The sequence below is a fragment of the Cebus imitator genome, unplaced genomic scaffold (assembly GCF_001604975.1).
Source record: "Cebus imitator isolate Cc_AM_T3 unplaced genomic scaffold, Cebus_imitator-1.0 Scaffold179, whole genome shotgun sequence".
Lineage (NCBI taxonomy): Eukaryota > Metazoa > Chordata > Mammalia > Primates > Cebidae > Cebus > Cebus imitator.
The window spans coordinates 2,126,268-2,144,565 of NW_016107494.1; the positions used below are offsets into that span (position 1 = coordinate 2,126,268).

The 18,298-nt window shown below is 42.7% G+C and overlaps 1 long non-coding RNA gene across 1 annotated transcript in view; it reads left to right on the forward strand.

The window, feature by feature from the left end:
* LOC108315839 overlaps positions 1 to 15,747 on the forward strand; it is a 31,687-nt gene extending 15,940 nt beyond the window's left edge. Inside the window, exons 2-3 of the long non-coding RNA XR_001830094.2 lie at positions 14,843 to 15,044; positions 15,472 to 15,747. This is a non-coding gene — a long non-coding RNA (uncharacterized LOC108315839). The remainder of the gene's footprint in view (positions 1 to 14,842; positions 15,045 to 15,471) is intronic.
* The last annotated feature ends 2,551 nt before the right edge of the window (positions 15,748 to 18,298 follow it).

Here is an 18,298-nt window from a genome sequence, read left to right on the forward strand (position 1 = left end):
AGCTGGGATTACAGGCATGCATCACCATGCCCAGCTAATTTTTTGTATTTTTAGTAGAGACGGGGTTTCACCATGTTGACCAGGATGGTCTCGATCTCTTGACCTCATGATCCACCTGCCTCGGCCTCCCAAAGTGCTGGGATTACAGGCTTGAGCAACCGCGCCCTGCCTGTTTCTTTTTTTTTTTTGAGATGGAGTCTTACTCTGTGGCCCAGGCTGGAGTGCAGTGGAGCGACCTCAGCCCTCAGCTCACCATAGCCTCCACTTTCCAGGTTCAAGCGATTCTCCTGTCTCAGCCTCCCGAGTAGCTGGGATTACAGGGGCACACCACCACGCCCATCTAAGTTTTGTATTTTTAATAGAGATGGAGCTTAGCCATGGTGACGAGGCTGATCTCGAACTTCTGACCTCAGGTGATCTGCCTGTCTCGGCCTTCCAAAGTGCTGGGATTACAGGCGTGAGTCACCGAACCCAGCCTAAAAAATTATATATATATATGGGTTACACGTATTTTGGGGGTATCTGTAATATTTTTATGCCTGTATACAATGTGTAATGATCAACTCAGGGTAACTGGGCTAGCCATTACCTCAAACACTCATCTTTTCTTTTGAGACAGGGTATGACTATGTCACCCAGGCTGGAGTGCAGTGGCATGATCACAGCTCAGTGCAGCCTCGACCTTCTGAGGTCGTCCCACCTCAGCCTCTTGAGTAGTTGGGATTACAAGCATTCATCGCCACACCCAGCTAATTTTTTTATTATCTGTATAGACGAGTTCTTGCTATGTTGTCCAGTCTGGTCTCAAACTACTGGTTTCAAGTGATCTTGTCACCTTGATTGGTTTACAGAATTGCTAGGATTACAGGTATGAGCCACTGCTCCCAAACTCATTACTCTTTTCTTTATGTTGGAACATGACAAATACCATCCTAGCTATTTCGAAATACACCATAAAGTATTATTAATTAGAATCCCCCTACTGTACTATTGAGCTATTTCTTATTATACCAAAATATTTTGTTCCTTTGAATGAATAATATCCTGCAGAGTAATACTCTGTTTCTTGGATATATCACATTCTGTTTATCTATGCCCTGGCTGATAGACATCTGACCTATTTCTGCATTTTGGCTATTGTGAACAGATTGCTGTGAACACTTGTTTGCAAGTTTTCGTGTGGACATATGTTTTCACTACTATTTATTTATTTATTTGAGACAAGAGTCTTGCTCTGTCACACAGGCTGGAATACAGTGGCACAATCTCGGCTCACTGCAACCTCTGCCTCCAGGGTTCAAGCGATCCTCTTCTCTCAGCCTCCCGAGTAGCTGGGATTACAGGGGCCCACCACCACGCCCAGCTAATTTTTGTATTTTTTTAGTAGAGATGGGGTTTCGATACATTGGCCAGGCTGGTCTCGAACTCCTCACAGGTGATCTACCCACCTCAGCCTCCCAAAGTGTTGGGATTACAGGCTCGAGCCACTGTGCCTGGCCTGTTTTCATTACTCTTCAGTAAATACCTAGAAATGGAATTGCTGGATCAAATGGCTACTCCATGTTACTTTTTGAGGAACTGTCAAACTGTCAAACTATTTTCAAAAGTGCTTACATATATATTTTTAACTTTCTGGATATACTATTTAGGTTTATAAACCAAGTGTCTGAGAAAGGTCTCAATCAATTTAGAACTTTATTTTGCCAAGGTTAAGGACATGCCCAAAAGAACTTAACACGGGATTGCAGAAAGTCTGTGGTCTGTGTCTTTCTCCAAAGATGATTTTGAAGGCTTCAATATCTGAAAGGGAAAAATGGGATGAAGAGGAGAGAAGAGGATGTGGTAATCCATATGTTACAAGAAAAAGGAGCAGGGAACAGTCAATTATGTGTTCATCTGATGCTCAGTAAATTGACACTGTACATAACATAAGGTGAACATAGAGTAGCTGCCTGTGGAGGTCTTTAGCCTTTTATCTGTAGCTGTCTGCTTAGGAACAAAAGAAAAGGCTGCTTTTTGCATGACTCAGCTTTCAGTTTGTTTTTTCTTTCTGCAGAGCGAATTGGGGTGTTGAGTTTTCCTTTTCCTTTCACAGATTTTTATCTCCCGATTAACTTGATAAACTCCTTGAAGGAAGGAACAGTGTTCTTCTACTTCCTGGCATCTGCCATGTCATTTATGTTAATGCTTACACCTAGTATTTGTGTGTGAATATGTAATTAAGACAATATGTCCAGCTGGGTGGTTCACACCTGTAATCCCAGCACTTTGGGAGGCTGAGGCAGGTAGATTGTCTGGGGTCAGGAGTTTGAGACCAGCCTGGCCAACATAGTGAAACACTGTCTCTACTAAAAATACAAAAAATTAGCTGGGCATGGTGGCAGGCACCTGTAATCCCAGCTACTTGGGAGGCTGAAGCAGGAGAATCGCTTGAACCCAGGAGACAGAGGTTTCAGTGAGCCGGGATTGTGCCACTACACTCCAGCCTGGGCAACAGAGCAAGACTGTCACAAAAAAAAAAAAAAAAAAAAAAAAAAAAAAAAAAAAAAAAAAAAAAAGAAAGAAAAGAAATACTTGATGCTGACCATGGTGGTTCATGCCTGTAATCCCAGTACTTTTGGAGGCTGAGGTAGGAGAATCACTTGAACCTGGGAGGTCGAGGCTACAGTGAGCTGTTATGGCACCTCTGCACTCCCGCCTGAGCAACAGAGTGAGACTCTGTCTAAACGTTCGAAATAAAATGAATACATAATAATAAAAAGAAATACCCAAGACTGGGTACTTTATAAAGAAAAGAGGTTTAATTGGCACACAGTTCTGCAGGTTGTATGTAAAGCACAGTGCTGGCATCATGTCACATGCCCAGAGTGAGAGCAAGAGAGAAAGCAGGGAAGTCCTAGACTTCTAAACAACCAGATCTATCATGAACTAACTGAGCGAGATCTCACCACCAAGGGGATGGTGCTAAGCCATTAATGAAGGATCCACCTCCATGATCCAATCACCTTCCACTGGGACTCACCCCCAACATTAGGAATCTCCAAATAAGATTTGGAGAGGACAAACAGCCGAACCATAATAAAACCAGTAATAAAAACTAGGATGCCTTCACAAGCTCAGCTCAACTCAAGGATAAGACTTGGAAGTTCTTTTCTCTTAATATTTAATAGAACTGGGATCTCATGACGATGCCCAGGCTAGTCTTGAACTCCTGGGCTCAAGTGAACCTCCCGCCTTGACCTCCCAAAGTTCTGGGATTACAGCCATGAACCACCGTACCTGAACTCTTTTGCCTCTTTTTTTTCTTTTCTTCTTTTTTGAGAGGGAGTCTTGCTCTGTTGCCTAGGTTGGAGCGCAGTGGCACAATCTTGGCTCATTGCACGTCCGGTTCCCAGGTTCAAATGATCCTCCTGCCTCAGTCCCCATAGTAGCTGGGATTACAAGCACATACCACCATGCTTGGCTAATTTTTGTGTTTTTAGTAGAGACAGGGTTTTGCCATGTTGGGCTGGTCTCAAACTCCTGACCTCAGGTGATCCACCTGCCTTGGCCTCCCAAAGTGCTGGGATTACAGGCCTGACACACCTTGCCTAGACTTTTTTTCTTTTTTTTTTGATACAGGGTCTCTCTCTGTCATCCAGGCAGGATTGTGGTGGTGCAATCATGGTTCACTGCAGCCTCAACCTCCTGGGCTCACACAATGATCCTCCTACCTCAGCCTACTGGGTAGCTAGGACTATAGGCACATGCCAGCATGCCTAAATAATTTTTTTTTTTTTTTTGAGACGGAGTTTCACTCTTGTTACCCAGGCTGGAGTGCAATGGCGCAATCTTGGCTCAGCACGATCTTGGCTCACCACAACCTCCGCCTCCTGGGTTCAGGCAATTCTCCTGCCTCAACCTCCTGAGTAGCTGGGATTACAGGCACGCGCCACCATGCCCAGCTAATGTTTTGTATTTTTAGTAAAGACGGGGTTTCACCATGTTGACCAGGATGGTCTTGATCTCTTGACCTCGTGATCCACCCGCCTTGGCCTCCTAAAGTGCTGGGATTACAGGCTTGAGCCACCGCGCCCGGCCCAATAATTTTTTTTTTAACTTCTTTTGTAGAGATGGTTGCGGGGGTGGAATCTCACTATGTTGCCCAGGCTGGTCTTGAACTCCTGTATTCAAGCAATCCTTCCACCTCAGCCTCCTAAAGTGCTAGGGTGACAGGCATTGAGCCACTGTGCTTGAAAAAATTTGAAAGTTCTTTATCCTCTCTGTCTTCTGGCCTTCTGTGGATACTTCTCTATCATCCCCTAACACTTTTTGAGCCAAGGACGAGAAAAGAAGTGGAGAGGACCAGAGTCTGGCTCATCTCACACAGTTGTGTCCCTACAAGAACTCCAAGGATCTCCAAACTTCTAAATTTAAATCTGGTCAACATTATGACAACATATTTGTCAAGGTAGAAGGATATAAAATTTTAACAATTTGCTTGCTTAATTTATAAATTTTAAATATCAAGTCTAGAGTTTCTTTCTTCATCTGTGCATTGGGCTTTGCAAATGTTAGAAGCAATCCTCCCTCTCTTTTTTCCTCTTCTTGCCAACTCTTCTGAGGTATGTTCTTAGCATTCTCATTAAAAGAAGGGGGCCACGCGCGGTGGCTCATACCTGTAATCCCAGCACTTTGGGAGACCAAAGCAGGTGGATTACGAGGTCAGGAGATCGAGACCGTCCTGGCTAACACAGTGAAACTCTAGCTCTACTAAAAATACAAAAAATCAGCCAGGTGTGGTGGTCCATGCCTGTAGTCCCAGCTACTTGGGAGGCTGAGGCAGGAGAATCGCTTGAACCTGGGAGGTGGAGGTTGCAAGGTTGCAGTGAGCTGAGATCATGCTACTGCACTCCAGCCTGGGTGACAGAGCAAGACTCCATCTCAAAAACATAAAATAAGGAAGGGAACCCAAAGCACTGACCTTGCCCTTTCCTGTCTTGAATTTGTGTCAGCTATGCCTTCTGTATAGTGGAATCACTAAGAGACTCAAACCCTAGCAAGCAGAGACAGCTTGGGAAAGAGTATGATGCAATCAATGTATTTAGGTCTCATTTGGCAAAGGTTGTTGGGTGTTAAAAGGAAGAAAAAAATCATGTCAGAGTGGGTTAAAAATAGAAAGCCTCATCAGCAGCTGCAAGAAGCCCAGGAATGATAAGCAGGGGTATGCAACACGTGTGAGCACTCGCCTCATGGAAAAAAAAAAACACCTAATCCGGAGAAGCTCACAGAACTTTCATTGTCTTTCATTTACAACTTGCATTCATTGTCACACTACCTCCCTGGGAGGGGATATTTATTATGTTTTCTTGAAGATGAGGAAACTGAGGCACAAATAACTCAAGTATTTACGGTATGTTAATTATCCCTCCTTTTTTTTTTTTTTTTCAGACAGGGTCTCTTGCTCTGTTGCCCAGATTAGAGTGAAGTGGCATAATCACAGCTCACAGCAGCCTCGACCTCCCAGGCTCAAGTTATCTTCCCACCTCAGTCTCCTAAGTAGCTGGCACCATAAGCACGTGCCACTATGTTCGGCTAAATTAGAAAGAGGGTCTTCCTGTGTTGCTCAAACTGATCTCAAACTCCTGGGCTCAAGTGATCCTCCTGACTTGGACTTCCAAAGTGCTGGGATTACAGGGGTGAGCCACCACATCCAGACATAGCTTTTTTTTTTTTTTTTTGTTTTTTTTTAAGACAGAGTCTCTCTCTGTCGCCCAGGCTAGAGTGAAATGGCGTGATCTCGGATCACTGCAACCTCTGCCTCCTGGGTTCAAGGATTCTCCTTCCTCAGCCTACCGAGTAGCTGGGATTAAAGTCTCACACCACCATGCTCGGCTAATTTTTGTTTCACCATGTTGGCTAGGCTGGTCTTGAACTCCTGACCTCCGAAAATCCACTCATATTGGCCTCCCAAAGTGCTGGGATTATAGATGTGAGCCTCTGTACCCGGGCAGCTCAATTTTTTTTTTTTTAAGTCAAATATCTTGCCCAAGTTCACAAAATAAGGCTACTAAATCAATGTTTGACCAGGACGAGTTACAGAATTTACAGGGCCCATTTACAGAATTTTCATTCGCAAAAGGAAACTGTGGAACTCTTTGTTCAATTATTATGAGGAATTTCAAGACAGTGACAGCAAAGCACTAAACCAGGCATGGGAACTCTGGCCCTGTATAGGTTGGTTGCCCAGGAAGCAGCACTTTACATGGTGCAGGTAACGCCAGACGTAGACCTCAGATCTCGTGGTTCCCAATCAGGTGTGTGACTGTCTCAAGCAGATCAGTGGTTCTCAAACTGAGGGACACCAATGCCCGGGGTTCCTCTGTTATATTTCTCTATCAGTTACACTTTTTGGGGTTGCTTTAATTTACTGTCATCACTCAAGTCTGAGAAACACTGGGGCATCTCTCTTTGTATCAACGTCAGTCCCTCTACACAGGGACAGAACCATATTTTGTGGAAGCCCAAAACCTACGTAACGCAGGGGGGCCTCATTAAGAAAAGGAATAGAAAATTATAAATAAAATGTAAGTGTTGAAAGTTAGGCCCATGCAAGTGAGGAACCCTGAGGCTTTGGCTTCATTGACTTTGTGATAAATCTTTCTCTTTCTGCATCCACCCGTGTCCCTGACATCATCTCCTCTCACCTCCTCAAGGACTTGGCTTCCTTGATTATCCCTTCCCTTTCCTGTGTCTTTAATTTCTTTTCTTTTTTTTTTTTTTAAGATGGGGTTTCACCCTGATGGCCAGGCTGGTCTTGAACTCCTGACCTCAGGTGATCCACCCACCTCGGCCTCCCAAAGTGCTAGGATTACAGGCGTGAGCCACCACACCCGGCCCGTGTGTCTTTAATTTCACTGCATCTACAACTATTTCCCTGCTGCTGTCCTCTTTGACTCCTTATCTCTCTCCAGGAGCCTTCCTTGCCTCTGATCTCTTCAGAGCCAACCTTCTTGTTAGAGTTAAGTCTTCACACACTACTCCTTCGCCTTCCATTCCCCCTTCCTCCTGTTATTACTGTAACTGAGGTGCAAGTCAGTCTGCAAGTCACTCTGCTTGCAGAGTTCAATTAACAAGAGTGAGGTCTGGTACAAAGAAAGTGATTTATTTCCCAAGCTAGCTTAGGAGAAGAGGCACAGGCATCCTACCTTTAAACAAACACTTTTCTTTTGGAGCAGAAAGCAGGCACTTTTAAAAGGCAGGGGAGGAGGCAAGCAAGGTAGGGGTCCACGTGCTAGCTTAATGCCTTATCTCCCGGGCAGCTGTGCTGGTGACTGCTGGCACCTTACTAGGCTGAAAACTCTCCAAGTTGGAGAGAGTAGTGGGCATGCTTTTTGACTGTTATCGCTCTAGGCAACCTCCTGGAGGGTGGGAGTTCCAACGTGGGCATACTTTGGTCTGCAAGTGGACTGTTAACTCTCAAGGAGAGTTCTGTCTGGAAGCACAGTTAGATGAACTTGTCCTGTAGGGAGTGTCTGGTGATGGGGAAGTAAAAGGCTATATTTGCATTTCTAAAGGGCTAAGTAGGAGGTGAGAAACCAAGGGAATGAGAAGAGAGAGAAAATAATTAAAATATCTCTTAGAAAAAATGGGAATACTCAGTTACACTACCTTGCTTCTGTTCCTACCCCTCCACTGAAAAATGGATTTTTTGATGTTTCTTAACAATATATGGCTTGCTTGTTGCTTGAACCTGTGAATCTGCACTCATTTCTACAACTGGACTTCTCAGCAGCATTTGCCATAGCTGGGAGCTCTCTTTTTCTTCAAACTCCTTTCTCAGCCTCAATGACACCACAGCCTCCCTGTTTTACTCTTAGGTCTCTGATTGTTCCTTTTGTTCTCTTTTGGAGGGCCCTTGTCTTCTACCCAAACTAAGTGTGATAGATGAAGTAACTAAATCACACAGAGCTCAGTCCTAGTGTATTAGTCCGTTTTTAGCCTGAGACTGGGTAATCTATAAACAAAAGAGGATTAATTGACCCACAGTTCTGCATGACTGGGGAGGCCTCCGGAAACTTACAATCATGGTGGAAGGCAAAGGGAGGCAAAGGCCTTCTTCACACGGCGGCAGGAAAGAGAGCACACAGGGAAAACTGCCATTCCTAAAACCATCAGATGTCTTGAGAACTCCCTCACTATCACAAAGCGGTATCCCCATGATCCAATCACCTCCCACCAGGTCCTTTCCTCCACACATGGGGATTACAATTTGAGATTAAAGATTTGAGTGGAGACACGGAGTCAAAGCATATCACCTAGAGCCCCTTCTCCTCTCTATTTACACTTTCTTCCTAACCACTGTGATGGTGATATTTGTATCAAGAACTTAAGGAGGTGAGAATATGAGTTCATCTGAGGTAAGAGCATCAGGCATGGAGGAGACAGCAGGAGGCCAGTATGGCTGGAGTGAGTCAGTGACACGGGAGAAGCTGGAGATGAGGTCACAGATAGTGAGGATGGAGGACGGATCATGTAAAGCCTAAGTTGGCCATTGTAATGCTTTTGGTTTTTCCTCTGAGCGATGTGAGAAGCCAGTGCAAGGCTATGAGCAGAGGCCATGGTTCTGGCTTACATCTCAGTAGGATCACTCTCATGTGCTAAATGTGAAAGAACGGGTGAACAAGCAAAGAAGTGAATGGAAGAAAACGGAGACAAGAGGCCAGGCATGGTGGGTCACACCTATAATCCCAGCACTTTGGGAGGCCAAGGTGGGTGGATCACCTGAGGTCAGGAGTTCGAGACCAGCCTGGCCAACATGGTAAAATCCCATCTCTACTAAAAATACAAAAAATTAGCTGGGCATGGTGGTGGGCTCCTGTAATCTCAGCTACTCAGGAGGCTGAGGTAGGAGAATTGCTTGAACCTGGGTGATAGAGGTTGCAGCGAGCCATGATCACGCGATTACACTCCAGCCTGGGTGACAGCGAGACTCTGTCTAAAAGAAAAAAAAAAACAGAAAATGGAGACAAGAAAGAAATAAAGGGCTAGGCTCAGTGGCTCACACCTGTAATCCCAGCACTTTGGGAGGCCAAGGCAGGTAAATCACCTGAGGTCGGGAGTTCAAGACCAGCCTGACCAACATGGAGAAACCCCATCTCTACTAAAAATACAAAAGTAGCTGGACATGGTGGCATGCACTTGTAATCCCACCTACTCAGTAGGCTGAGGCAGGGGAATTGCTTGAACCCGGGAGGCAGAGGTTGCAGTGAGCCAAGGTCCCACCATTGCACTCCAGCCTCAGCAACAAGAGGGAAACTCCATCTCAAAAAAAAGAAAGAAAGAAAAAGAAGAAAAGCTGGGCACGTGCCTGTAATCCCAGCTACTCGGGAGGCTGAGGCAGGAGAATTGCTTGAACCAGGGAGGTGGAGGTTGCAGTGAACTGAGATCATGCCACTGCACTCCAGGGCTACAGAGCGAGAATCCTTCTCAAAAAGAAAGAAAGAAAGAGAGAGAGAGACAAAGAGGGGAAGAAAGGAAGAAAGGAAGAAAAGGAAGAAAGGAAGAAAAAGAAAAGAGAGAAAGAGAAAGAAAGAGAGAAAGAAAGAGCAAGCAAGAAAGAGCGAGAGAAAGAAAAGAAAGAAAGAGAGAAAGAAAGAAAAGAAAGAAAGAAAGAAAGAAGAAAGAAAGAAAGAAAGAGAGAGAGAGAAAATGGACTCATAGGACCTTACTTAATCTGGGAACCAAGAAACATTAGCAATGACCTCCTAAAGAGAAGTATAACCCCAGGGTTGCTTCCTCACTGAGTTACAGACATAAAGACCATTTAAGGTGTCAGCGCTGCTTGCTGCAGCTCTGCAGGAGGGGCAGGGAAGACACCAGAGCTCAGGAGAGAAAAGCAGCTGGCTGCTGGTGAGATGGGAGGAGGACCTGAAGCAGCTTCATTGTCACCAGAAACCTGACCCTCTTCGGTTTAGCCAGATAATAACTGCCTTGGCTGGGGAATGTTAAGGAAACCTGCCAAGTTTGCAGTCTGCCTCTCAGCCTAGACAACCTTTGAGAGAGTAGTGTATCTCCTGAACTGGCAGAAATGAGAAAGAGCAGAGGGGAGAGCTAACATTTCTCGTTAGTACACCATGCAGACTGTCAAAATAAGTTGCCCAATCTATTTTATTCTAACCGTGAGAAAGTACGACATCCGTAAACAGAGGAGAAGTTATAATTGTGGGGTTTAGAATTTAAGGAACTCCAAAATGGCTCCTCCGGATAAATTTATCTCTGCTAATCATTGTTTACCTCTGCTGTGTTCTTTTATTATTTATAGTTTTAAGAATGAAATTAAATTTTTCCTTGTCATAAAAATAATACATGTACATGGTTAAAAATTCCATCAGTACAAAGGATATACAAAGCTAAGTAAGTATTTCAACAATATAACCATGTAGAATCTTCCTAAATTCATCTATATCTTTAACTCTATCCCAGTAAAAATGCTATCAGAATATTTTAAGATGACACAAGGGAAAGCTAAAGTAAATTGGGAAAAGTAAATGTGCAAAAATAGTGATGAAAATTCTGAGAAAGAAAAATAACAGAGGAACATTTACCCTGAAAGATTAAAAATATAAAAGTATCATAATTAAAAGCTTGGTAGTGCCACAGGAATAGATACATTAATGGTATAAAATAGTATACAGAAATAGGCCCAAACGTACATGGAGCTGGAGTATAAAACAAAAGGTAGAATTTTAAGATCTGAGGGAAAAGATTACTAATAAATGGTGTTAAATCATTTACCTTAGTATCTAGAAAAAAATAAAATTGGATCCCTATCTCATTTTTATTTTTGATGAAATCTCACTCTGTCGCCAGATTGGAGTGCAGTGGCATGGGACTACATGCACACACCACCACGCCTGGGTAATTTTTTGTATTTTAGTAGATACGGGGCTTCACCATGTTGGCCAGGATGGTCTCGATCTCCTGACCTCGTGATCCACCCGCCTCAGTCTCCCAAAGTGCTGGAATTACAGGCATGAGCCACCGCGCCCGGCTTCATTTCTTATACCAAACAAACTTCAGATGAATCACATTTTAACATTTAAAAATAAAACCATAAAAGTACTGAAAGAAAACATGGGGGAATTTTAAAAAATAATTCTGGGTGATGCTATAAACTGAATTGTGTTCCCCAAAATTCAGGTTCGAAGCTCTAACCCCTAGTATCTCTGAATGTGACTGTATATGCAGATAGAGTCTTTAAAAAGGTAATTAAGTTAAAATGAAGTCGTTAGGGTAGGCCCTAATCCAATATGACTGGTGTCCTTATAAGGAGGAGATTAGGATCCAGGCAAGCAGGGGTTAAATCTTTCTAAGCAAGATACAAGGTTCAGAAGCCGTAAAAGAAATAGTTGATAAATTTAACTGCATAAAAATGGAAAATTTCTGCATAAAAGCAAAAACAAACTTTAGCAACAATAAAAAGCTCATCCACTCCCAATCAATTCAAAAAACAAATAATAAGTTGGGAAAACCTAGTGACACTCAAAGAGCTAATTTCCTTAGATTGCCAGATTTATTCATTCTCTCTCTCTCTCTTTCTCCCTCTCTCACTTTCTTCCTTTCAAACTGGAATTCCAAATTTTTATATGATATCTCCTGAAGGTTTCATGTTGAAAGCTAATTTGATTTTTAAACACACTGTACAAGCCAACACAGCATGGGGCTCCTGATTTGGGATCTCTGGTCTAGACCATCACCACAGGGGGCCTTCCCTTCAGCAGATCAGTCCAAAGTGACCTATGAGTCTTCTTTAAGATCTCACTGCCACTGGGTGATGCAGGATGAGGATTCCTTTTTAGTCATCCAGAATCTCTCTCTCTCTCTCTCCCTCTCTCTCTCTCTCTCTCTCTCTCTCTCTCACACACACACACACACACACACACACACACACACACACACAGAGGCATGCCCAATTAATATTCTCTCTCTCACACCAGTATATTTTGGAGCTGTATTATGGAAGGAGACCATTTCCCTATATGCAACATAATATGTGCTGACCCTTCCCTGCCCAAATGGGAACAGTGCTTTAGGTTTTTCGTGCAGGGCTGTGTGAGTCACCTCCTTTCTCCTCATAGTATATGGTAGCACAAGGCCCAGAGGGCTACCTGCAGAAGAACCGGGAGCCTTCCCAGAGCTGCCTGTTGATGGAAGGCTACACTGAGAACCTGAAATAGCGTTCAAATGACTGCCTTCTCTGTACTTGAAGCCAAATCACATTCCCAGGCAGACATATCCAGAAGGGAAAGAAAAAACAGGAAAACTTACGATCCACTTGTACAAGAATCTCCTCCTATGAGCAAGTGTTAGGTGAGGGGATGAGATGCCTATCTCAGGGACCAGGCTGTAAAAATTCATAATTTGAATTTTTAACTGTGGTTAATCTTGGGTAGTGGGATTTGGGATAAATTTGCTTTTATTATGTGTAATTATCTGTATTTTCTGAATTTTCTACAGTGAACTCGTGTTGTTCTTACAAACAGGAAAAATGATAAATGCCATAAAAATCATTTTGAATATTAATCTTATCTTCCTAACAAGGCTAAATAAGCTCCGTGAGAGGGAGTCACTCATGTGTACGTGGGGTATCCTTCCCCATACCTACAGTGTTGGGCTCACAGTATGCACTTAATGAACCTTCGCTGACAGTCATTGATTTGGAGTCTTCTCCAGAGCTAATCCTGATGAAGGTCACCAGGCAGAAGTCTTGCCTGGGTCAGAATGACCGTTGTGGAACTGAACGGAAAGCAGATCTGTGGGTTGGACTGGTTTTGCCCTGCACTGATCTTGCCCCTCGGGCACCCAGATTGGAAGTGCTGTTTTCCAGGACTCTGCACTGGCAGCCTGTCGTTTGGTATTATTTTTGACTTCGGTTAGTGTTTGCTGGTTTACAATAGGGTTTCTGCTCACAGGTTTAAAACTGATTGTGTTTATCATCTATCAGCTTGAATGTTATTTCAACCAAGAACCTCCCCTGATCTCCTTACCTAGAAGTAATATTTTCTTCCTCCAAGTTTTATTATATGCTTTTTACCTCCACATCATCCATCACTTTCTAAATTTGTGTTATAGTTAAACACACATGTCATCTCCCCTCCTAGATTCTGTGTTTCCTGAAATTTGAATCCATTCTTACATGGCTTGCTTTGTCCTATAATAAGATAACAGCTACCATGGTTCAAGAAGTTACTTGTGTGCCAAGCCCTTTACACGGGCAATCCTGCTTAAGCCTCACAACTACTTCCCATGAAGTATTTTTATCTGCATTTTACAAGTGATGAACCTGAAGTCCCAAAAGATTAATATAATATCTGGTATAAGGTGACAACAGTTACTAAGTGGTAGAGCCTGGATTTGAACTCAAGTAGCTTGACTTGAGAGTCTTAACCACCGGGCCATAGCACCTCTGAATAGTACTTTCTGCATATTATCAGCAGTAAAGATGCAGTAGACCCCTGTTAAATGAATTCATTAATCAGTTCATTCATGATCCAAGAATGTTGGGCAGCTGTTAGGAGACCATCCCAGTTTCAGATGCCTCTTCCGACCTACATACACCTTAGGACGGCTCAAACTGTAAAGGACTTAGGAATAAAATCAGAGTTAGATCCTTTCATATCCAAACCACTATCAAACGGAGTTCCACCAAGACTAACATTAGTGACATTAGAATTAACTCAAGACATTGCTTCACAGTGCCATGCAGACCTAGCTGAGTCTGATAACTTCCTAAAAAGGAGAGGTTACACATCTCAAAGACCTGAATTACGTAACTCTTTGAACTGCAGTGTTTGTTGTGTGTGTCAGAGGGAGAGGGCGGCCATTTCTGCCTTGTAGGGTTATTGTGAGGTTTAATGAGATAATGTGAAGTGCCCAGAACAGTGCTTGGTACATAGAAAGAACTTCACACGTTAACACTACCCTCCCCTCTAGCCTCATCTCTGCTTTGCAGCTAAGCTGAAAGAAGGCACAAAGCCAAGAGGAGAGATGAAAGATGACAGCTGGCAAGACAAGAGATGTTAGTCAGATTCCACAGGGTTACGTGATTGTGAATCAGAGGTGTCAAGGTCCACTCCCAAGATTCCAAAGAGCAGCTTTTAATCTTGGCAGGAAAAGTTAGGCAGGAGAGGGATCAGTGAGAGACCTAATGGAAGAAAGAGGAAGTATTTATTCCAGGCAGAGGGAGAAATTGGTCCATGGGATTCTTTTACTGTGATGAGTGACTATTTTGTTGGCCAGAATTGGATTAGTTCAAGGGCATTCAAAGATCTACAGATCTCACTGAGTTGTCTGCATTTTATTGAGGAAGGGAAGATTAATTGCAGGCACCTGCCAGTCTAGTCATCCCACTTAATGTAACCAGTCCCAGAAAATTCCTCTCTCATTCCAGAAACCACTAAGTCTCCTGACTCTATGAAGTTTGCACGTCTGTCTGGAAAAAGGCAGTTTGGGCCTCATTCTTCCCAAGCAGTAGAAAAAGCCAATCTCAACAAAGCTGGAAGTTTGTCCTAAGAATCTGGAAGGTCACTTAAAACATATTTCGACAACCTATGTCTTAGATAAAGCTCCACAGAAACAGACTCCTAGACAGAGATGTGCATGCAGAGCTCGTTGCTTTGTTGTTTATGGGGAGTACAGAGTGACAACTCCTGGGAGTAAGGGAAGCAGAGTTGGACAGAGGGAGAAGTTGAACTGTAGTATCGTTGCTATAGAGGCTTCCGCTGGGCCTTGGGGGGCACAGAATGACAAAAGCGCTAAGTTACCCCCAATGAGACAAGATGTGGGCCTTTGTATCCCTTAGAGACCATTCATTTGATGCTGCCTGACCCCAAGGAAGGGGTGCAGCCTCATGCAAGGCCCTTGCTGAGAGCCATTCCAGGAGATGGATTCAGCTATGAGGCGCCGACAGCTAGCAGTGTAGCTGCGAGGATCCGAATATCCACCACAGCCTGCTGTGCAACTCTGAGTCATATTTAAAACTCAAAACCTACTAAGACATGTTGGTATGTTGATTTATTTTTTATTTTTAGAAACAAGGTCTCACTCTATCAAACAGACTGGAGTGCAGCAGCACTTTAACCTTGAATTCCTAGGCTCAAACAAGCCTCTTACCTCAGCCTCACAAATAAGGATTGCTGGAGCCCGGGAGGTCAAGGCTACAGGAAGCTATGAGTATGCCACTGCACTCTAGCCCAGGTAACAACAACAACAAAATAGCCTTATTTGTCAAGCCCTTGGAAGAAAAGATGAGAGCTTATTAGATGTTGGCAAAAATAAAAATAAAAATAAAGAAAGAAATAGACAAGCGATATCACCCACCCACTGGTTCCCTCTATGGCTGACCCCTTATATTTCCAAAGCATTTTTCTTGTGTATATTATTTAGAATCTGTCTTATATTAAATAACTTTTTATTTTGTTTGTTTTTCAGAGACCCAATGCTTGCTAATGTTCGTCTGTTTTTGGAGTTGGTGTCTGGCTTCTCCACCAGTTGTGAGTTCCTGGAAAGGAGATCTCAAGACCTATTTCATTTTCCTCCTAGTGAAGGATGATATTCATAATAGTTGATGCTCAGTACAGCATAGGCACTGACCAATTCAAACTGACACAGGTTTTAAGCAATTTGCATGGCAATATTGCTGTATAGAGCTGAATATTTGTTCTACACATAGAAGGCATCCAATAAACAATTTTGAATTGAATTTTATTGGTTTTGTACTTGGCTGTGGTATCTAATGGCCTTCCTTCAGAAGGCAGGTAGCTTTTCATTTTTTTGTCAAAATATGATCATAATGATTTTTCCTCCTTGATTTAGATTCTACAGGTATCTGCAAGTAATTTCAAAGAACCTTGTAAAAAACAAGACACTCTGCACCTGCAGTGCCCAATATATAGCCTCCAGCCACACGTATAAGGTTGCTAGGTAAAATATGATGTGCTCAGTTAAATTTGAATTTCAGATAAAAAAGAATAATTTTATAGTACATGTGTGTTCCAGGCAATATTTGGAGTGTACTTCAGCCACAGAATTATTTGTTGCTTATTTGTAACTGATAATTAACTGAGCATCCTGTACTTTATTTGTTAAATCTGATAACCCTACTCATGAGTATCTAAATTTAACTTAATTAAAATTTAATTTAAAATTTAGTTCTTAAGTCTACTAGCCACATTTTAAGTGCTCAATAGCCACATATGGCTAATAGTTACCATCTTGAACAGTACAAATATAGAACAGTTCCATAATCACAGAATGTTCCATTGGACATCACTTTTGCCAAGCAAAAGATAGCTTGTAAAACAACTATTTTACAGTTTGTAAAAAAACTATATTTGAGGCTGGGAAACTGCCAGGAAACCCTAGAAGGTCCCTTCTGACACTGCCAAGCCACAGTCTTCCTGTTCATCTGTTACTCTTACTGAATATGCAAGGTGTTTGATGAAAAGGTAGAAGGCATCTTTGTTTCAGAAAAACGAGTTGATATGAGAGAAGCAGCTTTTGGGGATCTATGTTTGTAGAGACAATAGTTCTACTTTCCTTCTGGACTACCAGGAAATAAGCTAGCTATCAGTCCAAAGCAAGCCAAATTTTAAAAGCTCCTAAATGAAAAACGAGTGTATATCACTTACTAGTATTATTATTCATAGATTCTCTTAATAATCAGAGAGCATCATCAACTGGAATATCTGCTTAGAGCTCAAGTTGTTGATGAACTTGGTAAACACAGCAGAAGTACTGCCTCTCTTAATTAGCCTTTTGGGAAAAAACCACGTTTTGAATTGCTGCCTATGGCCCTGGGAATCTTTTAAGAGCAGGAGCCGATTAAGATCTAGAAGAGATATGTGCCAAAGGCTGATTTTTACATGTGACTTGGCAAGTCTTAACAGAATCTGCCTGTCATACCGAATAGGACCAGCTAAAAGTATATGAAGCCTGTATCAACGTCAAAGGCAGAAATCATAAAGAAAACAATTGATAGGTTTAACACAAGGTACTAAAAAGCTGTACATGAAAGTTATAAAAAGTAGGCCAGCCAGGAGTTCAAGTCCAGCTTGGGCAACATAGCCAGAATCAATCTCTAAAAAGAAAAAATAAGATATTAAAAGAAAAATAAGGGTAGATGACTTACATTTGAAAATATATATTTTTTTAATTTTTATTTTATTTTATTTTATTTTTTTCTTTTTTGAGATGGAGTTTCGCTCTTGTTACCCAGGCTGGAGTGCAATGGCGCGATCTCGGCTCACCGCAACCTCCGCCTCCTGGGTTCAGGCAATTCTCCTGCCTCAGCCTCCTGAGTAGCTAGGGTTACAGGCACGTGCCACCATGCCCAGCTAATTTTTTGTATTTTTAGTAGAGATGGGGTTTCACCATGTTGACCAGGATGGTCTCGATCTCTTGACCTCGTGATCCACCCGCCTCGGCCTCCCAAAGTGCTGGGATTACAAGCTTGAGCCACCGCGCCCGGCCTACATTTGAAAATATTGTTATGTATGTGACATAGTTGGCACACAGTAAATAGCCATCATATGAATAAATGTCTATGAAAGAATGTTTGACTTCAGGACTAATCTAAGAACTACAAATTAAAATATAACAGTGATACTTCATTTTCACCTGTCAGCTTGGCAGTAATGAAATAAAAAATTAATACCCAGTGTTGGTAATGATGAGGAGAAATATGCCATAGCACGACACATCACTGATGGGAACGTAAAGTGGTGTAAACTTTTTGACGGGCAAGCTGACAACATTTGAAAAAAGTTTGTCCAAAACCTTTGACACAGCAATTTCATTCTGAGGTAGTTATTCCAAGAGAATACTTACAAATGCCCAAACCTATGTATTCAATGGCAATGTAGATGATATACTATTAGTCCATTCTCATATTGCTATAAATAAATATTTGAGATTGGACAAGTTGTAAAGAAAAGAGGTTTAACTGGCTCATGGTTCTGTGGTCTGTACAGGAAGTATAGTTGCGTCTGCTTTTGGGGAGGCCTCAGAAAACTTACAATCATGGTGGAAGGCAAATTTGAAGCAGGCATGTCTTATATGGCCGGAGCAGAAAGAAGAGAGAGAGAGTGGGGGTGGCGGAGGTGCCACACACTTTTAAACAGCCAGACCTCATGAGAACTCTATCACCAGAACCACACCAAAGGGGGAAATCCGTCCCCACTATCCCGTCACCTCCAGGCCCCACTCCAACCTTGGGGATTACAATTTGATGTGAGATTTGGGCAGGGACACAAATCCA